Here is an 18,492-nt window from a genome sequence, read left to right on the forward strand (position 1 = left end):
TCCAACCTCTCCCTCTGTAAGTCACAGACAAGTCTTCCAACCTCTCCCTATAAAAGTCACAGACAAGTCTTCCTACCTCTCCCTCTGTAAGTCACAGACAAGTCTTCCTACCTCTCCGTCTGTAAGTCACAGACAAAATATCCTACCTCTCCCTCTGTAAGTCACAGACAGGTCTTCCTACCTCTCCCTCTGTAAGTCAGACAAGTGATCATACCTCTCCCTCTGTAAGTCACAGACAAGTCTTCCAACATCTCCCTCTGTAAGTCACAGACAAGTCTTCCAACCTCTCCTTCTGTAAGCCACAGAAGAGTCATCCTACCTCTCCCTCTGTATGTAACAGACAAGTCATACTACCTCTCCCTCTGTAAGTCACAGACAAGTCTTCCGAACTCTCCTTCTGTAAGCCACAGACAAGTCATCCTACCTCTCCCTCTGTAAGTCACAGACAAGTCATCCTTCCTCTCCCTCTCTAAGTCACAGACAAGTCTTCCAACCTCTCCCTCTGTAAGTCAAAGACAAGTCATCCTACCACTCCTTCTGTAAGCCACAGACAAGTGATCCTGTCTCTCCCTCTATAAGTCACTGACAAGTCTATCTACCTCTCCCTCTGTAAGTCACAGACAAGTCTTACAACCTCTCCTTCTGTAAGCCACAGACAAGTCATCCTACCTCTCCCTCTGTAAGTCACAGACAAGTCATCCTTCCTCTCCCTCTCTAAGTCACAGACAAGTCTTCCAACCTCCCTCTCTGTAAGTCAAAGACAAGTCATCCTACCACTCCCTCTGTTAGTCACAGATAAGTCTTCCTACCTCTCTTTCTGTAAGTCACAGACAAGTCATACTACCTCTCCCTCTGTAAGCTACAGACAAGTCATCCTACCACTCCCTCTGTAAGTTACAGACAAGTCTTCCAACCTTTCCCTCAGTAAGTCACAGACAAGTCTTCCAACCTCTCCCTCTGTAAGTCAGAGACACGTCTTCCGACATCTCCCTCTGTAAGTCACAGACAAGTCTTCCTTCCTCTCCCTCTGTAGTTCACAAACAAGTATTCCAACCTCTCCTTCTGTAAGTCACAGACAACTGATTCTACTGCTCCCTCTGTAAGTCACAAACAAGTCTTCCAACCCCTCCCTCTGTAAGTCACAGACAAATCATACTACCTCTCCCTTTGTAAGTCACAGACACGTCTTCCAACCTCTCCCTCTGGAAGTCACAGACAATTCATCCTACCTCTCCCTCTGTAAACCATAGACAAGTCTTCCAACCTCTCCCTATAAAAGTCACAGACAAGTCTTCTTACCTCTCCCTCTAAGTCTCAAACAAAATATCCTACATCTCCCTCTGTAAGTCACAGACAAGTCTTCCTACCCCTCCCTCTGTAAGTCACAGACAAGTCATCCTACCTGTCTCTCTGTAAGTCACAGACAAGTCTTCCAACCTCTCCCTCTGTAAGTCACAGACAAGTCTTCCAACCTCTCCCTCTGTAAGTCACAGACAAGTCTTAATAACTCTCCCTCTGTAAGTCACAGACAAGTGATCCTGTCTCTCCCTCTGTAAGTCACAGACAAGTCTATCTACCTCTCCCTCTGTAAGTCACAGACAAGTCATCCTACCTATCCCTCTGTAAGTCACAGACAAGTCTTCCTACCTCTCCCTCTGTAAGTCACAGACAACTAATCCTACCAATCCCTCTGTAAGTCAAAGACAAATCATCCAACCTCTCCCTCTGTAAGTCACAGACATGTCTTCCAACCTCTCCCTCTGTAAGTCACAGACAAGTCTTCCAACCTTTCCCTCTGTAAGTCACAGACAAGTCTTCCAGCCTCTCCCTCTTTATGTCACAGACAAGTCTTCAAACCTCTCTCTCTGTAAGTCACAGACAAGTCTTCCAACCTCTCCCTCTGTAAGCCACAGACAAGTCATCCTACCTCTCCCTCTATAAGTCACAGACACGTCATCCTACCTCTCCCTTTGTAAGTCACAGACAAATCTTCCTACCGCTCCTACCGCTCCCACTGTAAGTCACAGACAAATCATCCTACCTCTGCCTCTGTAAGTCAAAGACAAGTCTTCCAAATTCTCCCTCTTTAAGTCACAGACAAGTCTTCCGAACTCGCGCTCTGTAAGTCACAGACAAGTCTTCCAACCTCTCCCTCTGTAAGTCACAGACAAGTCTTCCTACCTCTCTCTCTGTAAGTCACAGACAAGTCATCCTACCTCTTCTTATGTAAGTCACAGAAAAGTCTTCCAACCTCTTACTGTGTAAGTCACAGACAAGTCTGCCTACCTCTCGCTCTGTAAGTCACAGACAAGTCAGCCTACCTCTCCCTCTGTAAGTCACTGACAAGTCTTCCAACCTCTCCCTCTGTAAGCCACAGACAAGTCATCCTACCTCTACCTCTGTAAGTCACAGAAAAGTCTTCTTTCCTCTCCCTCTGTAAGTCACAAACAAGTCTTCCTTCCTCTCCCTCTGTAAGTCACAGACAACTGATCCTACCGCTCCCTCTGCATGTCACAGACAAGTCATACTACCTCTCCCTTTATAAGTCACAGACAAGTCTTCAAACCTCACCCTCTGTAAGTCACAGACAAGTCTTCCAACCTTTCCCTCTGTAAGTCACAGACAAGTCTTCCAACCTCACCCTCTGTAAGTCACAGACACGTCTTCCAACCTCTACCTCTGTAAGTCACAGACAAGTCTTCCAACCTCTCCCTCTGTAAGCCACAGACAAGTCATCCTACCTCTACCTCTGTAAGTCACAGAAAAGTCTTCTTTCCTCTCCCTCTGTAAGTCACAAACAAGTCTTCCTTCCTCTCCCTCTGTAAGTCACAGACAACTGATCCTACCGCTCCCTCTGCATGTCACAGACAAGTCATACTACCTCTCCCTTTATAAGTCACAGACAAGTCTTCAAAACTCACCCTCTGTAAGTCACAGACAAGTCTTCCAACCTTTCCCTCTGTAAGTCACAGACAAGTCTTCCAACCTCACCCTCTGTAAGTCACAGACACGTCTTCCAACCTCTACCTCTGTAAGTCACAGACATGTCATCCTACCTCTCCTTCTGTAAGTCACAGACAAGTCTTCCAACCTCTCCCTCTGTAAGTCACAGACAAGTCTTCCTACCTCTCCCTCTGGAAGTCACAGACAACTCTTCCAACCTCTCCCTCTGTAAGTCACACACAAGTCTTCCAACCTCTCCCTCTGTATGTCACAGACAAGTCATCCTACCTCTCCTTCTGTAAGTCACAGACAAGTCAACCTACCTCTGCCTCTAAGTCACAGACAAGTCTTCCTACCTCTCCCGCTGGAAGTCACAGACAACTCTTCCAACCTCTCCCTCTGTAAGTCACAGACAAGTCTTCCTACCTCTCCCTCTGTCAGTCACAGACAACTAATCCTACCGATCCCTCTGTAAGTCACAGACAAGTCTTCCAACCTTTCCCTCTGTAAGTCACAGACAAGTCTTCCAGCCTCTCCCTCTTTATGTCACAGACAAGTCTTCCAACGTCTCTCTCTGTAAGTCACAGAGAAGTCTTCCAACCTCTCCCTCTGTAAGCCACAGACAAGTCATCCTACCTCTCCCTCTATAAGTCACAGACACGTCATCCTACCTCTCCCTTTGTAAGTCACAGACAAATCTTCCTACCGCTCCTACCGCTCCCACTGTAAGTCACAGACAAATCATCCTACCTCTGCCTCTGTAAGTCAAAGACAAGTCTTCCAAATTCTCCCTCTTTAAGTCACAGACAAGTCTTCCGAACTCGCGCTCTGTAAGTCACAGACAAGTCTACCAACCTCTCCCTCTGTAAGTCACAGACAAGTCTTCCTACCTCTCTCTCTGTAAGTCACAGACAAGTCATCCTACCTCTTCTTATGTAAGTCACAGAAAAGTCTTCCAACCTCTTACTGTGTAAGTCACAGACAAGTCTTCCTACCTCTCGCTCTGTAAGTCACAGACAAGTCATCCTACCTCTCCCTCTGTAAGTCACAGACAAGTCTTCCAACCTCTCCCTCTGTAAGCCACAGACAGGTCTTCTTTCCTCTCCCTCTGTAAGTCACAAACAAGTCTTCCTTCCTCTCCCTCTGTAAGTCACAGACAACTGATCCTACCGCTCCCTCTGCATGTCACAGACAAGTCATACTACCTCTCCCTTTATAAGTCACAGACAAGTCTTCAAACCTCACCCTCTGTAAGTCACAGACAAGTCTTCCAACCTTTCCCTCTGTAAGTCACAGACAAGTCTTCCAACCTCTCCCTCTGTAAGTCACAGACACGTCTTCCAACCTCTACCTCTGTAAGTCACAGACATGTCATCCTTCCTCTCCTTCTGTAAGTCACAGACAAGTCTTCCTTCCTCTCCCTCTGTAAGTCACAGACAAGTCATCCTATCTCTACCTCTGTAAGTCACAGGCAAGTCTTCCAACCTCTCACTCTGTAAGTCACAGACAAATCATCCTACCGCTCCCTCTGCATGTCACAGACAAGTCACACTACCTCTCCCTCTGTAAGTCACAGACAAGTCTTCCAACCTCTCCCTCTGTAAGTCACAGACAAGTCTTCCTACCTCTCCCTCTGGAAGTCACAGACAACTCTTCCAACCTCTCCCTCTGTAAGTCACACACAAGTCTTCCAACCTCTCCTTCTGTAAGTCACAGACAAGTCATCCTACCTCTCCTTCTGTAAGTCACAGATAAGTCATCCTACCTCTGCCTCTAAGTCACAGACAAGTCTTCCTACCTCTCCCTCTGGAAGTCACAGACAACTCTTCCAACCTCTCCCTCTGTAAGTCACACACAGGTCTTCCAACATCTCCCTTTGTAAGTCACAGACAAGTCTCCCAACCTCTCCCTCTGTAAGTCACAGACACGACTTCCTACCTCTCCCACTGTAAGCCACAGACAAATCATCCAACCTCTCCCTCTGTAAGTCACAGACAAGTCGTCCTACCTCTCCCTCTGGAAGTCACAGACGAGTCTTCCTCTCTCCCTCTGTAAGTCACAGACAAGTCTACGAACATCTCCCTCTGTAAGTTACAGACAAGTCTTTCTACCTCTCCCTCTGTAAGTCACAGAAAAGTCATTCTAATTCTCCCTCTGTAAGTCACAGACAAGCCATCCTAACCTCTCCCTCTGTAAGTCACAGACAAGTCCTCCGAACTCTCCCTCTGTAAGTCACAGACAAGTCTTCAAACCTCTCCCTATGTAAGTCACAGACAAGTTTTCCTACCTCTCCCTCTGTAAGTCACAGACAACTATTCCAACCTCTCCCTCTGTAAGTCAAACACAAGTCATCATACCTATCCCTCTGTAAGACAAGTCTTCCTCTCTCCCTCTGTAAGTCACAGATAAGTCTTCCAACCTCTCCCTCTGTAAGTCACAGACAAGTCTTCCAACCTTTCCCTCTGTAAGTCACAGACAAGTCTTCCAACCTCACCCTCTGTAAGTCACAGACACGTCTTCCAACCTCTACCTCTGTAAGTCACAGACAAGTCTTCCAACCTCTCCCTCTGTAAGCCAGAGACAAGTCATCCTACCTCTACCTCTGTAAGTCACAGAAAAGTCTTCTTTCCTCTCCCTCTGTAAGTCACAAACAAGTCTTCCTTCCTCTCCCTCTGTAAGTCACAGACAACTGATCCTACCGCTCCCTCTGCATGTCACAGACAAGTCATACTACCTCTCCCTTTATAAGTCACAGACAAGTCTTCAAAACTCACCCTCTGTAAGTCACAGACAAGTCTTCCAACCTTTCCCTCTGTAAGTCACAGACAAGTCTTCCAACCTCACCCTCTGTAAGTCACAGACACGTCTTCCAACCTCTACCTCTGTAAGTCACAGACATGTCATCCTACCTCTCCTTCTGTAAGTCACAGACAAGTCTTCCAACCTCTCCCTCTGTAAGTCACAGACAAGTCTTCCTACCTCTCCCTCTGGAAGTCACAGACAACTCTTCCAACCTCTCCCTCTGTAAGTCACACACAAGTCTTCCAACCTCTCCCTCTGTATGTCACAGACAAGTCATCCTACCTCTCCTTCTGTAAGTCACAGACAAGTCAACCTACCTCTGCCTCTAAGTCACAGACAAGTCTTCCTACCTCTCCCGCTGGAAGTCACAGACAACTCTTCCAACCTCTCCCTCTGTAAGTCACAGACAAGTCTTCCTACCTCTCCCTCTGTCAGTCACAGACAACTAATCCTACCGATCCCTCTGTAAGTCACAGACAAGTCTTCCAACCTTTCCCTCTGTAAGTCACAGACAAGTCTTCCAGCCTCTCCCTCTTTATGTCACAGACAAGTCTTCCAACGTCTCTCTCTGTAAGTCACAGAGAAGTCTTCCAACCTCTCCCTCTGTAAGCCACAGACAAGTCATCCTACCTCTCCCTCTATAAGTCACAGACACGTCATCCTACCTCTCCCTTTGTAAGTCACAGACAAATCTTCCTACCGCTCCTACCGCTCCCACTGTAAGTCACAGACAAATCATCCTACCTCTCCCTCTGTAAGTCACAGACAAGTCTTCCAACCTCTCCCTCTGTAAGTCACAGACAAGTCTTCCTACCTCTCCCTCTGGAAGTCACAGACAACTCTTCCAACCTCTCCCTCTGTAAGTCACACACAAGTCTTCCAACCTCTCCTTCTGTAAGTCACAGACAAGTCATCCTACCTCTCCTTCTGTAAGTCACAGATAAGTCATCCTACCTCTGCCTCTAAGTCACAGACAAGTCTTCCTACCTCTCCCTCTGGAAGTCACAGACAACTCTTCCAACCTCTCCCTCTGTAAGTCACACACAGGTCTTCCAACATCTCCCTTTGTAAGTCACAGACAAGTCTCCCAACCTCTCCCTCTGTAAGTCACAGACACGACTTCCTACCTCTCCCACTGTAAGCCACAGACAAATCATCCAACCTCTCCCTCTGTAAGTCACAGACAAGTCGTCCTACCTCTCCCTCTGGAAGTCACAGACGAGTCTTCCTCTCTCCCTCTGTAAGTCACAGACAAGTCTACGAACATCTCCCTCTGTAAGTTACAGACAAGTCTTTCTACCTCTCCCTCTGTAAGTCACAGAAAAGTCATTCTAATTCTCCCTCTGTAAGTCACAGACAAGCCATCCTAACCTCTCCCTCTGTAAGTCACAGACAAGTCCTCCGAACTCTCCCTCTGTAAGTCACAGACAAGTCTTCAAACCTCTCCCTATGTAAGTCACAGACAAGTTTTCCTACCTCTCCCTCTGTAAGTCACAGACAACTCTTCCAACCTCTCCCTCTGTAAGTCAAACACAAGTCATCATACCTATCCCTCTGTAAGACAAGTCTTCCTCTCTCCCTCTGTAAGTCACAGATAAGTCTTCCAACCTCTCCCTCTGTAAGTCACAGACAAGTCCTCCTACCTCTCCCTCTGTAGGTCACAGACAAGTACTCCTACCACTCCCTCTGTTAGTCACAGACAAGTCTTCCTCTCTCCCTCTGTAAGTCACAGACAAATCCTCCTACCTCTCCCTTTGTAAGTCACAGACAAGTTTTCCAACATCTCCCTCTGTATGTCACAGACAAGTCATCCTACCTCTACGTCTGTAAGTCACAGACAAGTCTTCCAACCTCTCCCTCTGTAAGTCACAGACAAGTCTTCCAACCTCTCCCTATAAAAGTCACAGACAAGTCTTCCTACCTCTCCCTCTGTAAGTCACAGACAAGTCTTCCTACCTCTCCGTCTGTAAGTCACAGACAAAATATCCTACCTCTCCCTCTGTAAGTCACAGACAGGTCTTCCTACCTCTCCCTCTGTAAGTCAGACAAGTGATCATACCTCTCCCTCTGTAAGTCACAGACAAGTCTTCCAACCTCTCCCTCTGTAAGTCACAGACAAGTCTTCCAACCTCTCCTTTTGTAAGCCACAGAAGAGTCATCCTACCTCTCCCTCTGTAAGTCACAGACAAGTCATACTACCTCTCCCTCTGTAAGTCACAGACAAGTCTTCCGAACTCTCCCTCTGTAAGTCACAGACAAGTCTTACAACCTCTCCCTCTGTAAGCCACAGACAAGTCATCCTACCACTCCCTCTGTTAGTCACAGACAAGTCTTCCTGCCTCTCTTTCTGTAAGTCACAGACAAGTCATACTACCTCTCCCTCTGTAAGCTACAGACAAGTCATCCTACCACTCCCTCTGTAAGTCACAGACAAGTCTTCGAACCTTTCCCTCAGTAAGTCACAGACAAGTATTCCAACCTCTCCCTCTGTAAGTCAAAGACAAGTCTTCCAACCTCTCCATATAAAAGTCACAGACAAGTCATCTTACCTCTCCCTCTGTAAGTCACAGACAGGTCTTCCTACCTCTCCCTCTGTAAGTCAGACAAGTGATCATACCTCTCCCTCTGTAAGTCACAGACAAGTCTTCCCACCGCTCCTTTTGTAAGCCACAGAAGAGTCATCCTACCTCTCCCTCTGTAAGTCACAGACAAGTCATACTACCTCTCCCTCTGTAAGTCACAGACAAGTCTTCCGAACTCTCCCTCTGTAAGTCACAGACAAGTCTTACAACCTCTCCCTCTGTAAGCCACAGACAAGTCATCCTACCACTGCCTCTGTTAGTCACAGACAAGTCTTCCTGCCTCTCTTTCTGTAAGTCACAGACAAGTCATACTACCTCTCCCTCTGTAAGCTACAGACAAGTCATCCTACCACTCCCTCTGTAAGTCACAGACAAGTCTTCGAACCTTTCCCTCAGTAAGTCACAGACAAGTATTCCAACCTCTCCCTCTGTAAGTCAAAGACAAGTCTTCCAACCTCTCCATATAAAAGTCACAGACAAGTCATCTTACCTCTCCCTCTGTAAGTCACAGACAAGTCTTCCAACCTCTCCCTCTGTAAGTCACAGACAAGTCTTCCAACCTCTCCTTTTGTAAGCCACAGAAGAGTCATCCTACCTCTCCCTCTGTAACTCACAGACAAGTCATACTACCTCTCCCTCTGTAAGTCACAGACAAGTCTTCCGAACTCTCCCTCTGTAAGTCACAGACAAGTCTTACTACCTCTCCCTCTGTAAGCCACAGACAAGTCATCCTACCACTCCCTCTGTTAGTCACAGACAAGTCTTCCTGCCTCTCTTTCTGTAAGTCACAGACAAGTCATACTACCTCTCCCTCTGTAAGCTACAGACAAGTCATCCTACCACTCCCTCTGTAAGTCACAGACAAGTCTTCGAACCTTTCCCTCAGTAAGTCACAGACAAGTATTCCAACCTCTCCCTCTTTATGTCACAGACAAGTCTTCCAACGTCTCTCTCTGTAAGTCACAGAGAAGTCTTCCAACCTCTCCCTCTGTAAGCCATAGACAAGTCATCCTACCTCTCCCTCTATAAGTCACAGACACGTCATCCTACCTCTCCCTTTGTAAGTCACAGACAAATCTTCCTACCGCTCCTACCGCTCCCACTGTAAGTCACAGACAAATCATCCTACCTCTGCCTCTGTAAGTCAAAGACAAGTCTTCCAAATTCTCCCTCTTTAAGTCACAGACAAGTCTTCCGAACTCGCGCTCTGTAAGTCACAGACAAGTCTACCAACCTCTCCCTCTGTAAGTCACAGACAAGTCTTCCTACCTCTCTCTCTGTAAGTCACAGACAAGTCATCCTACCTCTTCTTATGTAAGTCACAGAAAAGTCTTCCAACCTCTTACTGTGTAAGTCACAGACAAGTCTTCCTACCTCTCGCTCTGTAAGTCACAGACAAGTCATCCTACCTCTCCCTCTGTAAGTCACAGACAAGTCTTCCAACCTCTCCCTCTGTAAGCCACAGACAAGTCTTCTTTCCTCTCCCTCTGTAAGTCACAAACAAGTCTTCCTTCCTCTCCCTCTGTAAGTCACAGACAACTGATCCTACCGCTCCCTCTGCATGTCACAGACAAGTCATACTACCTCTCCCTTTATAAGTCACAGACAAGTCTTCAAACCTCACCCTCTGTAAGTCACAGACAAGTCTTCCAACCTTTCCCTCTGTAAGTCACAGACAAGTCTTCCAACCTCTCCCTCTGTAAGTCACAGACACGTCTTCCAACCTCTACCTCTGTAAGTCACAGACATGTCATCCTTCCTCTCCTTCTGTAAGTCACAGACAAGTCTTCCTTCCTCTCCCTCTGTAAGTCACAGACAAGTCATCCTATCTCTACCTCTGTAAGTCACAGGCAAGTCTTCCAACCTCTCACTCTGTAAGTCACAGACAAATCATCCTACCGCTCCCTCTGCATGTCACAGACAAGTCACACTACCTCTCCCTCTGTAAGTCACAGACAAGTCTTCCAACCTCTCCCTCTGTAAGTCACAGACAAGTCTTCCTACCTCTCCCTCTGGAAGTCACAGACAACTCTTCCAACCTCTCCCTCTGTAAGTCACACACAAGTCTTCCAACCTCTCCCTCTGTAAGTCACAGACAAGTCATCCTACCTCTCCTTCTGTAAGTCACAGATAAGTCATCCTACCTCTGCCTCTAAGTCACAGACGAGTCTTCCTACCTCTCCCTCTGGAAGTCACAGACAACTCTTCCAACCTCTCCCTCTGTAAGTCACACACAGGTCTTCCAACATCTCCCTCTGTAAGTCACAGACAAGTCTCCCAACCTCTCCCTCTGTAAGTCACAGACACGACTTCCTACCTCTCCCACTGTAAGCCACAGACAAATCATCCAACCTCTCCCTCTGTAAGTCACAGACAAGTCGTCCTACCTTTCCCTCTGGAAGTCACAGACGAGTCTTCCTCTCTCCCTCTGTAAGTCACAGACAAGTCTACGAACATCTCCCTCTGTAAGTTACAGACAAGTCTTTCTACCTCTCCCTCTGTAAGTCACAGAAAAGTCATTCTGCTTCTCCCTCTGTAAGTCACAGACAAGCCATCCTAACCTCTCCCTCTGTAAGTCACAGACAAGTCCTCCGAACTCTCCCTCTGTAAGTCACAGACAAGTCTTCAAACCTCTCCCTATGTAAGTCACAGACAAATTTTCCTACCTCTCCCTCTGTAAGTCACAGACAACTCTTCCAACCTCTCCCTCTGTAAGTCAAACACAAGTCATCATACCTATCCCTCTGTAAGACAAGTCTTCCTCTCTCCCTCTGTAAGTCACAGATAAGTCTTCCAACCTCTCCCTCTGTAAGTCACAGACAAGTCCTCCTACCTCTCCCTCTGTAGGTCACAGACAAGTACTCCTACCACTCCCTCTGTTAGTCACAGACAAGTCTTCCTCTCTCCCTCTGTAAGTCACAGACAAATCCTCCTACCTCTCCCTTTGTAAGTCACAGACAAGTTTTCCAACATCTCCCTCTGTATGTCACAGACAAGTCATCCTACCTCTACGTCTGTAAGTCACAGACAAGTCTTCCAACCTCTCCCTCTGTAAGTCACAGACAAGTCTTCCAACCTCTCCCTATAAAAGTCACAGACAAGTCTTCCTACCTCTCCCTCTGTAAGTCACAGACAAGTCTTCCTACCTCTCCGTCTGTAAGTCACAGACAAAATATCCTACCTCTCCCTCTGTAAGTCACAGACAGGTCTTCCTACCTCTCCCTCTGTAAGTCAGACAAGTGATCATACCTCTCCCTCTGTAAGTCACAGACAAGTCTTCCAACCTCTCCCTCTGTAAGTCACAGACAAGTCTTCCAACCTCTCCTTTTGTAAGCCACAGAAGAGTCATCCTACCTCTCCCTCTGTAAGTCACAGACAAGTCATACTACCTCTCCCTCTGTAAGTCACAGACAAGTCTTCCGAACTCTCCCTCTGTAAGTCACAGACAAGTCTTACAACCTCTCCCTCTGTAAGCCACAGACAAGTCATCCTACCACTCCCTCTGTTAGTCACAGACAAGTCTTCCTGCCTCTCTTTCTGTAAGTCACAGACAAGTCATACTACCTCTCCCTCTGTAAGCTACAGACAAGTCATCCTACCACTCCCTCTGTAAGTCACAGACAAGTCTTCGAACCTTTCCCTCAGTAAGTCACAGACAAGTATTCCAACCTCTCCCTCTGTAAGTCAAAGACAAGTCTTCCAACCTCTCCATATAAAAGTCACAGACAAGTCATCTTACCTCTCCCTCTGTAAGTCACAGACAGGTCTTCCTACCTCTCCCTCTGTAAGTCAGACAAGTGATCATACCTCTCCCTCTGTAAGTCACAGACAAGTCTTCCCACCGCTCCTTTTGTAAGCCACAGAAGAGTCATCCTACCTCTCCCTCTGTAAGTCACAGACAAGTCATACTACCTCTCCCTCTGTAAGTCACAGACAAGTCTTCCGAACTCTCCCTCTGTAAGTCACAGACAAGTCTTACAACCTCTCCCTCTGTAAGCCACAGACAAGTCATCCTACCACTGCCTCTGTTAGTCACAGACAAGTCTTCCTGCCACTCTTTCTGTAAGTCACAGACAAGTCATACTACCTCTCCCTCTGTAAGCTACAGACAAGTCATCCTACCACTCCCTCTGTAAGTCACAGACAAGTCTTCGAACCTTTCCCTCAGTAAGTCACAGACAAGTATTCCAACCTCTCCCTCTGTAAGTCAAAGACAAGTCTTCCAACCTCTCCATATAAAAGTCACAGACAAGTCATCTTACCTCTCCCTCTGTAAGTCACAGACAAGTCTTCCAACCTCTCCCTCTGTAAGTCACAGACAAGTCTTCCAACCTCTCCTTTTGTAAGCCACAGAAGAGTCATCCTACCTCTCCCTCTGTAACTCACAGACAAGTCATACTACCTCTCCCTCTGTAAGTCACAGACAAGTCTTCCGAACTCTCCCTCTGTAAGTCACAGACAAGTCTTACTACCTCTCCCTCTGTAAGCCACAGACAAGTCATCCTACCACTCCCTCTGTTAGTCACAGACAAGTCTTCCTGCCTCTCTTTCTGTAAGTCACAGACAAGTCATACTACCTCTCCCTCTGTAAGCTACAGACAAGTCATCCTACCACTCCCTCTGTAAGTCACAGACAAGTCTTCGAACCTTTCCCTCAGTAAGTCACAGACAAGTATTCCAACCTCTCCCTCTTTATGTCACAGACAAGTCTTCCAACGTCTCTCTCTGTAAGTCACAGAGAAGTCTTCCAACCTCTCCCTCTGTAAGCCACAGACAAGTCATCCTACCTCTCCCTCTATAAGTCACAGACACGTCATCCTACCTCTCCCTTTGTAAGTCACAGACAAATCTTCCTACCGCTCCTACCGCTCCCACTGTAAGTCACAGACAAATCATCCTACCTCTGCCTCTGTAAGTCAAAGACAAGTCTTCCAAATTCTCCCTCTTTAAGTCACAGACAAGTCTTCCGAACTCGCGCTCTGTAAGTCACAGACAAGTCTACCAACCTCTCCCTCTGTAAGTCACAGACAAGTCTTCCTACCTCTCTCTCTGTAAGTCACAGACAAGTCATCCTACCTCTTCTTATGTAAGTCACAGAAAAGTCTTCCAACCTCTTACTGTGTAAGTCACAGACAAGTCTTCCTACCTCTCGCTCTGTAAGTCACAGACAAGTCATCCTACCTCTCCCTCTGTAAGTCACAGACAAGTCTTCCAACCTCTCCCTCTGTAAGCCACAGACAAGTCTTCTTTCCTCTCCCTCTGTAAGTCACAAACAAGTCTTCCTTCCTCTCCCTCTGTAAGTCACAGACAACTGATCCTACCGCTCCCTCTGCATGTCACAGACAAGTCATACTACCTCTCCCTTTATAAGTCACAGACAAGTCTTCAAACCTCACCCTCTGTAAGTCACAGACAAGTCTTCCAACCTTTCCCTCTGTAAGTCACAGACAAGTCTTCCAACCTCTCCCTCTGTAAGTCACAGACACGTCTTCCAACCTCTACCTCTGTAAGTCACAGACATGTCATCCTTCCTCTCCTTCTGTAAGTCACAGACAAGTCTTCCTTCCTCTCCCTCTGTAAGTCACAGACAAGTCATCCTATCTCTACCTCTGTAAGTCACAGGCAAGTCTTCCAACCTCTCACTCTGTAAGTCACAGACAAATCATCCTACCGCTCCCTCTGCATGTCACAGACAAGTCACACTACCTCTCCCTCTGTAAGTCACAGACAAGTCTTCCAACCTCTCCCTCTGTAAGTCACAGACAAGTCTTCCTACCTCTCCCTCTGGAAGTCACAGACAACTCTTCCAACCTCTCCCTCTGTAAGTCACACACAAGTCTTCCAACCTCTCCCTCTGTAAGTCACAGACAAGTCATCCTACCTCTCCTTCTGTAAGTCACAGATAAGTCATCCTACCTCTGCCTCTAAGTCACAGACGAGTCTTCCTACCTCTCCCTCTGGAAGTCACAGACAACTCTTCCAACCTCTCCCTCTGTAAGTCACACACAGGTCTTCCAACATCTCCCTCTGTAAGTCACAGACAAGTCTCCCAACCTCTCCCTCTGTAAGTCACAGACACGACTTCCTACCTCTCCCACTGTAAGCCACAGACAAATCATCCAACCTCTCCCTCTGTAAGTCACAGACAAGTCGTCCTACCTTTCCCTCTGGAAGTCACAGACGAGTCTTCCTCTCTCCCTCTGTAAGTCACAGACAAGTCTACGAACATCTCCCTCTGTAAGTTACAGACAAGTCTTTCTACCTCTCCCTCTGTAAGTCACAGAAAAGTCATTCTGCTTCTCCCTCTGTAAGTCACAGACAAGCCATCCTAACCTCTCCCTCTGTAAGTCACAGACAAGTCCTCCGAACTCTCCCTCTGTAAGTCACAGACAAGTCTTCAAACCTCTCCCTATGTAAGTCACAGACAAATTTTCCTACCTCTCCCTCTGTAAGTCACAGACAACTCTTCCAACCTCTCCCTCTGTAAGTCAAACACAAGTCATCATACCTATCCCTCTGTAAGACAAGTCTTCCTCTCTCCCTCTGTAAGTCACAGATAAGTCTTCCAACCTCTCCCTCTGTAAGTCACAGACAAGTCCTCCTACCTCTCCCTCTGTAGGTCACAGACAAGTACTCCTACCACTCCCTCTGTTAGTCACAGACAAGTCTTCCTCTCTCCCTCTGTAAGTCACAGACAAATCCTCCTACCTCTCCCTTTGTAAGTCACAGACAAGTTTTCCAACATCTCCCTCTGTATGTCACAGACAAGTCATCCTACCTCTACGTCTGTAAGTCACAGACAAGTCTTCCAACCTCTCCCTCTGTAAGTCACAGACAAGTCTTCCAACCTCTCCCTATAAAAGTCACAGACAAGTCTTCCTACCTCTCCCTCTGTAAGTCACAGACAAGTCTTCCTACCTCTCCGTCTGTAAGTCACAGACAAAATATCCTACCTCTCCCTCTGTAAGTCACAGACAGGTCTTCCTACCTCTCCCTCTGTAAGTCAGACAAGTGATCATACCTCTCCCTCTGTAAGTCACAGACAAGTCTTCCAACCTCTCCCTCTGTAAGTCACAGACAAGTCTTCCAACCTCTCCTTTTGTAAGCCACAGAAGAGTCATCCTACCTCTCCCTCTGTAAGTCACAGACAAGTCATACTACCTCTCCCTCTGTAAGTCACAGACAAGTCTTCCGAACTCTCCCTCTGTAAGTCACAGACAAGTCTTACAACCTCTCCCTCTGTAAGCCACAGACAAGTCATCCTACCACTCCCTCTGTTAGTCACAGACAAGTCTTCCTGCCTCTCTTTCTGTAAGTCACAGACAAGTCATACTACCTCTCCCTCTGTAAGCTACAGACAAGTCATCCTACCACTCCCTCTGTAAGTCACAGACAAGTCTTCGAACCTTTCCCTCAGTAAGTCACAGACAAGTATTCCAACCTCTCCCTCTGTAAGTCAAAGACAAGTCTTCCAACCTCTCCATATAAAAGTCACAGACAAGTCATCTTACCTCTCCCTCTGTAAGTCACAGACAGGTCTTCCTACCTCTCCCTCTGTAAGTCAGACAAGTGATCATACCTCTCCCTCTGTAAGTCACAGACAAGTCTTCCCACCGCTCCTTTTGTAAGCCACAGAAGAGTCATCCTACCTCTCCCTCTGTAAGTCACAGACAAGTCATACTACCTCTCCCTCTGTAAGTCACAGACAAGTCTTCCGAACTCTCCCTCTGTAAGTCACAGACAAGTCTTACAACCTCTCCCTCTGTAAGCCACAGACAAGTCATCCTACCACTGCCTCTGTTAGTCACAGACAAGTCTTCCTGCCACTCTTTCTGTAAGTCACAGACAAGTCATACTACCTCTCCCTCTGTAAGCTACAGACAAGTCATCCTACCACTCCCTCTGTAAGTCACAGACAAGTCTTCGAACCTTTCCCTCAGTAAGTCACAGACAAGTATTCCAACCTCTCCCTCTGTAAGTCAAAGACAAGTCTTCCAACCTCTCCATATAAAAGTCACAGACAAGTCATCTTACCTCTCCCTCTGTAAGTCACAGACAAGTCTTCCAACCTCTCCCTCTGTAAGTCACAGACAAGTCTTCCAACCTCTCCTTTTGTAAGCCACAGAAGAGTCATCCTACCTCTCCCTCTGTAACTCACAGACAAGTCATACTACCTCTCCCTCTGTAAGTCACAGACAAGTCTTCCGAACTCTCCCTCTGTAAGTCACAGACAAGTCTTACTACCTCTCCCTCTGTAAGCCACAGACAAGTCATCCTACCACTCCCTCTGTTAGTCACAGACAAGTCTTCCTGCCTCTCTTTCTGTAAGTCACAGACAAGTCATACTACCTCTCCCTCTGTAAGCTACAGACAAGTCATCCTACCACTCCCTCTGTAAGTCACAGACAAGTCTTCGAACCTTTCCCTCAGTAAGTCACAGACAAGTATTCCAACCTCTCCCTCTTTATGTCACAGACAAGTCTTCCAACGTCTCTCTCTGTAAGTCACAGAGAAGTCTTCCAACCTCTCCCTCTGTAAGCCACAGACAAGTCATCCTACCTCTCCCTCTATAAGTCACAGACACGTCATCCTACCTCTCCCTTTGTAAGTCACAGACAAATCTTCCTACCGCTCCTACCGCTCCCACTGTAAGTCACAGACAAATCATCCTACCTCTGCCTCTGTAAGTCAAAGACAAGTCTTCCAAATTCTCCCTCTTTAAGTCACAGACAAGTCTTCCGAACTCGCGCTCTGTAAGTCACAGACAAGTCTACCAACCTCTCCCTCTGTAAGTCACAGACAAGTCTTCCTACCTCTTCTTATGTAAGTCACAGAAAAGTCTTCCAACCTCTTACTGTGTAAGTCACAGACAAGTCTTCCTACCTCTCGCTCTGTAAGTCACAGACAAGTCATCCTACCTCTCCCTCTGTAAGTCACAGACAAGTCTTCCAACCTCTCCCTCTGTAAGCCACAGACAAGTCTTCTTTCCTCTCCCTCTGTAAGTCACAAACAAGTCTTCCTTCCTCTCCCTCTGTAAGTCACAGACAACTGATCCTACCGCTCCCTCTGCATGTCACAGACAAGTCATACTACCTCTCCCTTTATAAGTCACAGACAAGTCTTCAAACCTCACCCTCTGTAAGTCACAGACAAGTCTTCCAACCTTTCCCTCTGTAAGTCACAGACAAGTCTTCCAACCTCTCCCTCTGTAAGTCACAGACACGTCTTCCAACCTCTACCTCTGTAAGTCACAGACATGTCATCCTTCCTCTCCTTCTGTAAGTCACAGACAAGTCTTCCTTCCTCTCCCTCTGTAAGTCACAGACAAGTCATCCTATCTCTACCTCTGTAAGTCACAGGCAAGTCTTCCAACCTCTCACTCTGTAAGTCACAGACAAATCATCCTACCGCTCCCTCTGCATGTCACAGACAAGTCACACTACCTCTCCCTCTGTAAGTCACAGACAAGTCTTCCAACCTCTCCCTCTGTAAGTCACAGACAAGTCTTCCTACCTCTCCCTCTGGAAGTCACAGACAACTCTTCCAACCTCTCCCTCTGTAAGTCACACACAAGTCTTCCAACCTCTCCCTCTGTAAGTCACAGACAAGTCATCCTACCTCTCCTTCTGTAAGTCACAGATAAGTCATCCTACCTCTGCCTCTAAGTCACAGACGAGTCTTCCTACCTCTCCCTCTGGAAGTCACAGACAACTCTTCCAACCTCTCCCTCTGTAAGTCACACACAGGTCTTCCAACATCTCCCTCTGTAAGTCACAGACAAGTCTCCCAACCTCTCCCTCTGTAAGTCACAGACACGACTTCCTACCTCTCCCACTGTAAGCCACAGACAAATCATCCAACCTCTCCCTCTGTAAGTCACAGACAAGTCGTCCTACCTTTCCCTCTGGAAGTCACAGACGAGTCTTCCTCTCTCCCTCTGTAAGTCACAGACAAGTCTACGAACATCTCCCTCTGTAAGTTACAGACAAGTCTTTCTACCTCTCCCTCTGTAAGTCACAGAAAAGTCATTCTGCTTCTCCCTCTGTAAGTCACAGACAAGCCATCCTAACCTCTCCCTCTGTAAGTCACAGACAAGTCCTCCGAACTCTCCCTCTGTAAGTCACAGACAAGTCTTCAAACCTCTCCCTATGTAAGTCACAGACAA

General features: G+C 47.1%; 1 protein-coding gene across 4 annotated transcripts in view; it reads left to right on the plus strand.

The window, feature by feature from the left end:
• Nucleotides 1–18,492, plus strand: part of LOC106609264 (CUGBP Elav-like family member 3) — a 160,611-nt gene that overhangs the window by 46,334 nt on the left and 95,785 nt on the right. The window lies entirely within an intron of this gene.

This window comes from Salmo salar, chromosome 05 (assembly GCF_965601325.2).
Source record: "Salmo salar chromosome 05, fSalSal1, whole genome shotgun sequence".
NCBI lineage: Eukaryota > Metazoa > Chordata > Actinopteri > Salmoniformes > Salmonidae > Salmo > Salmo salar.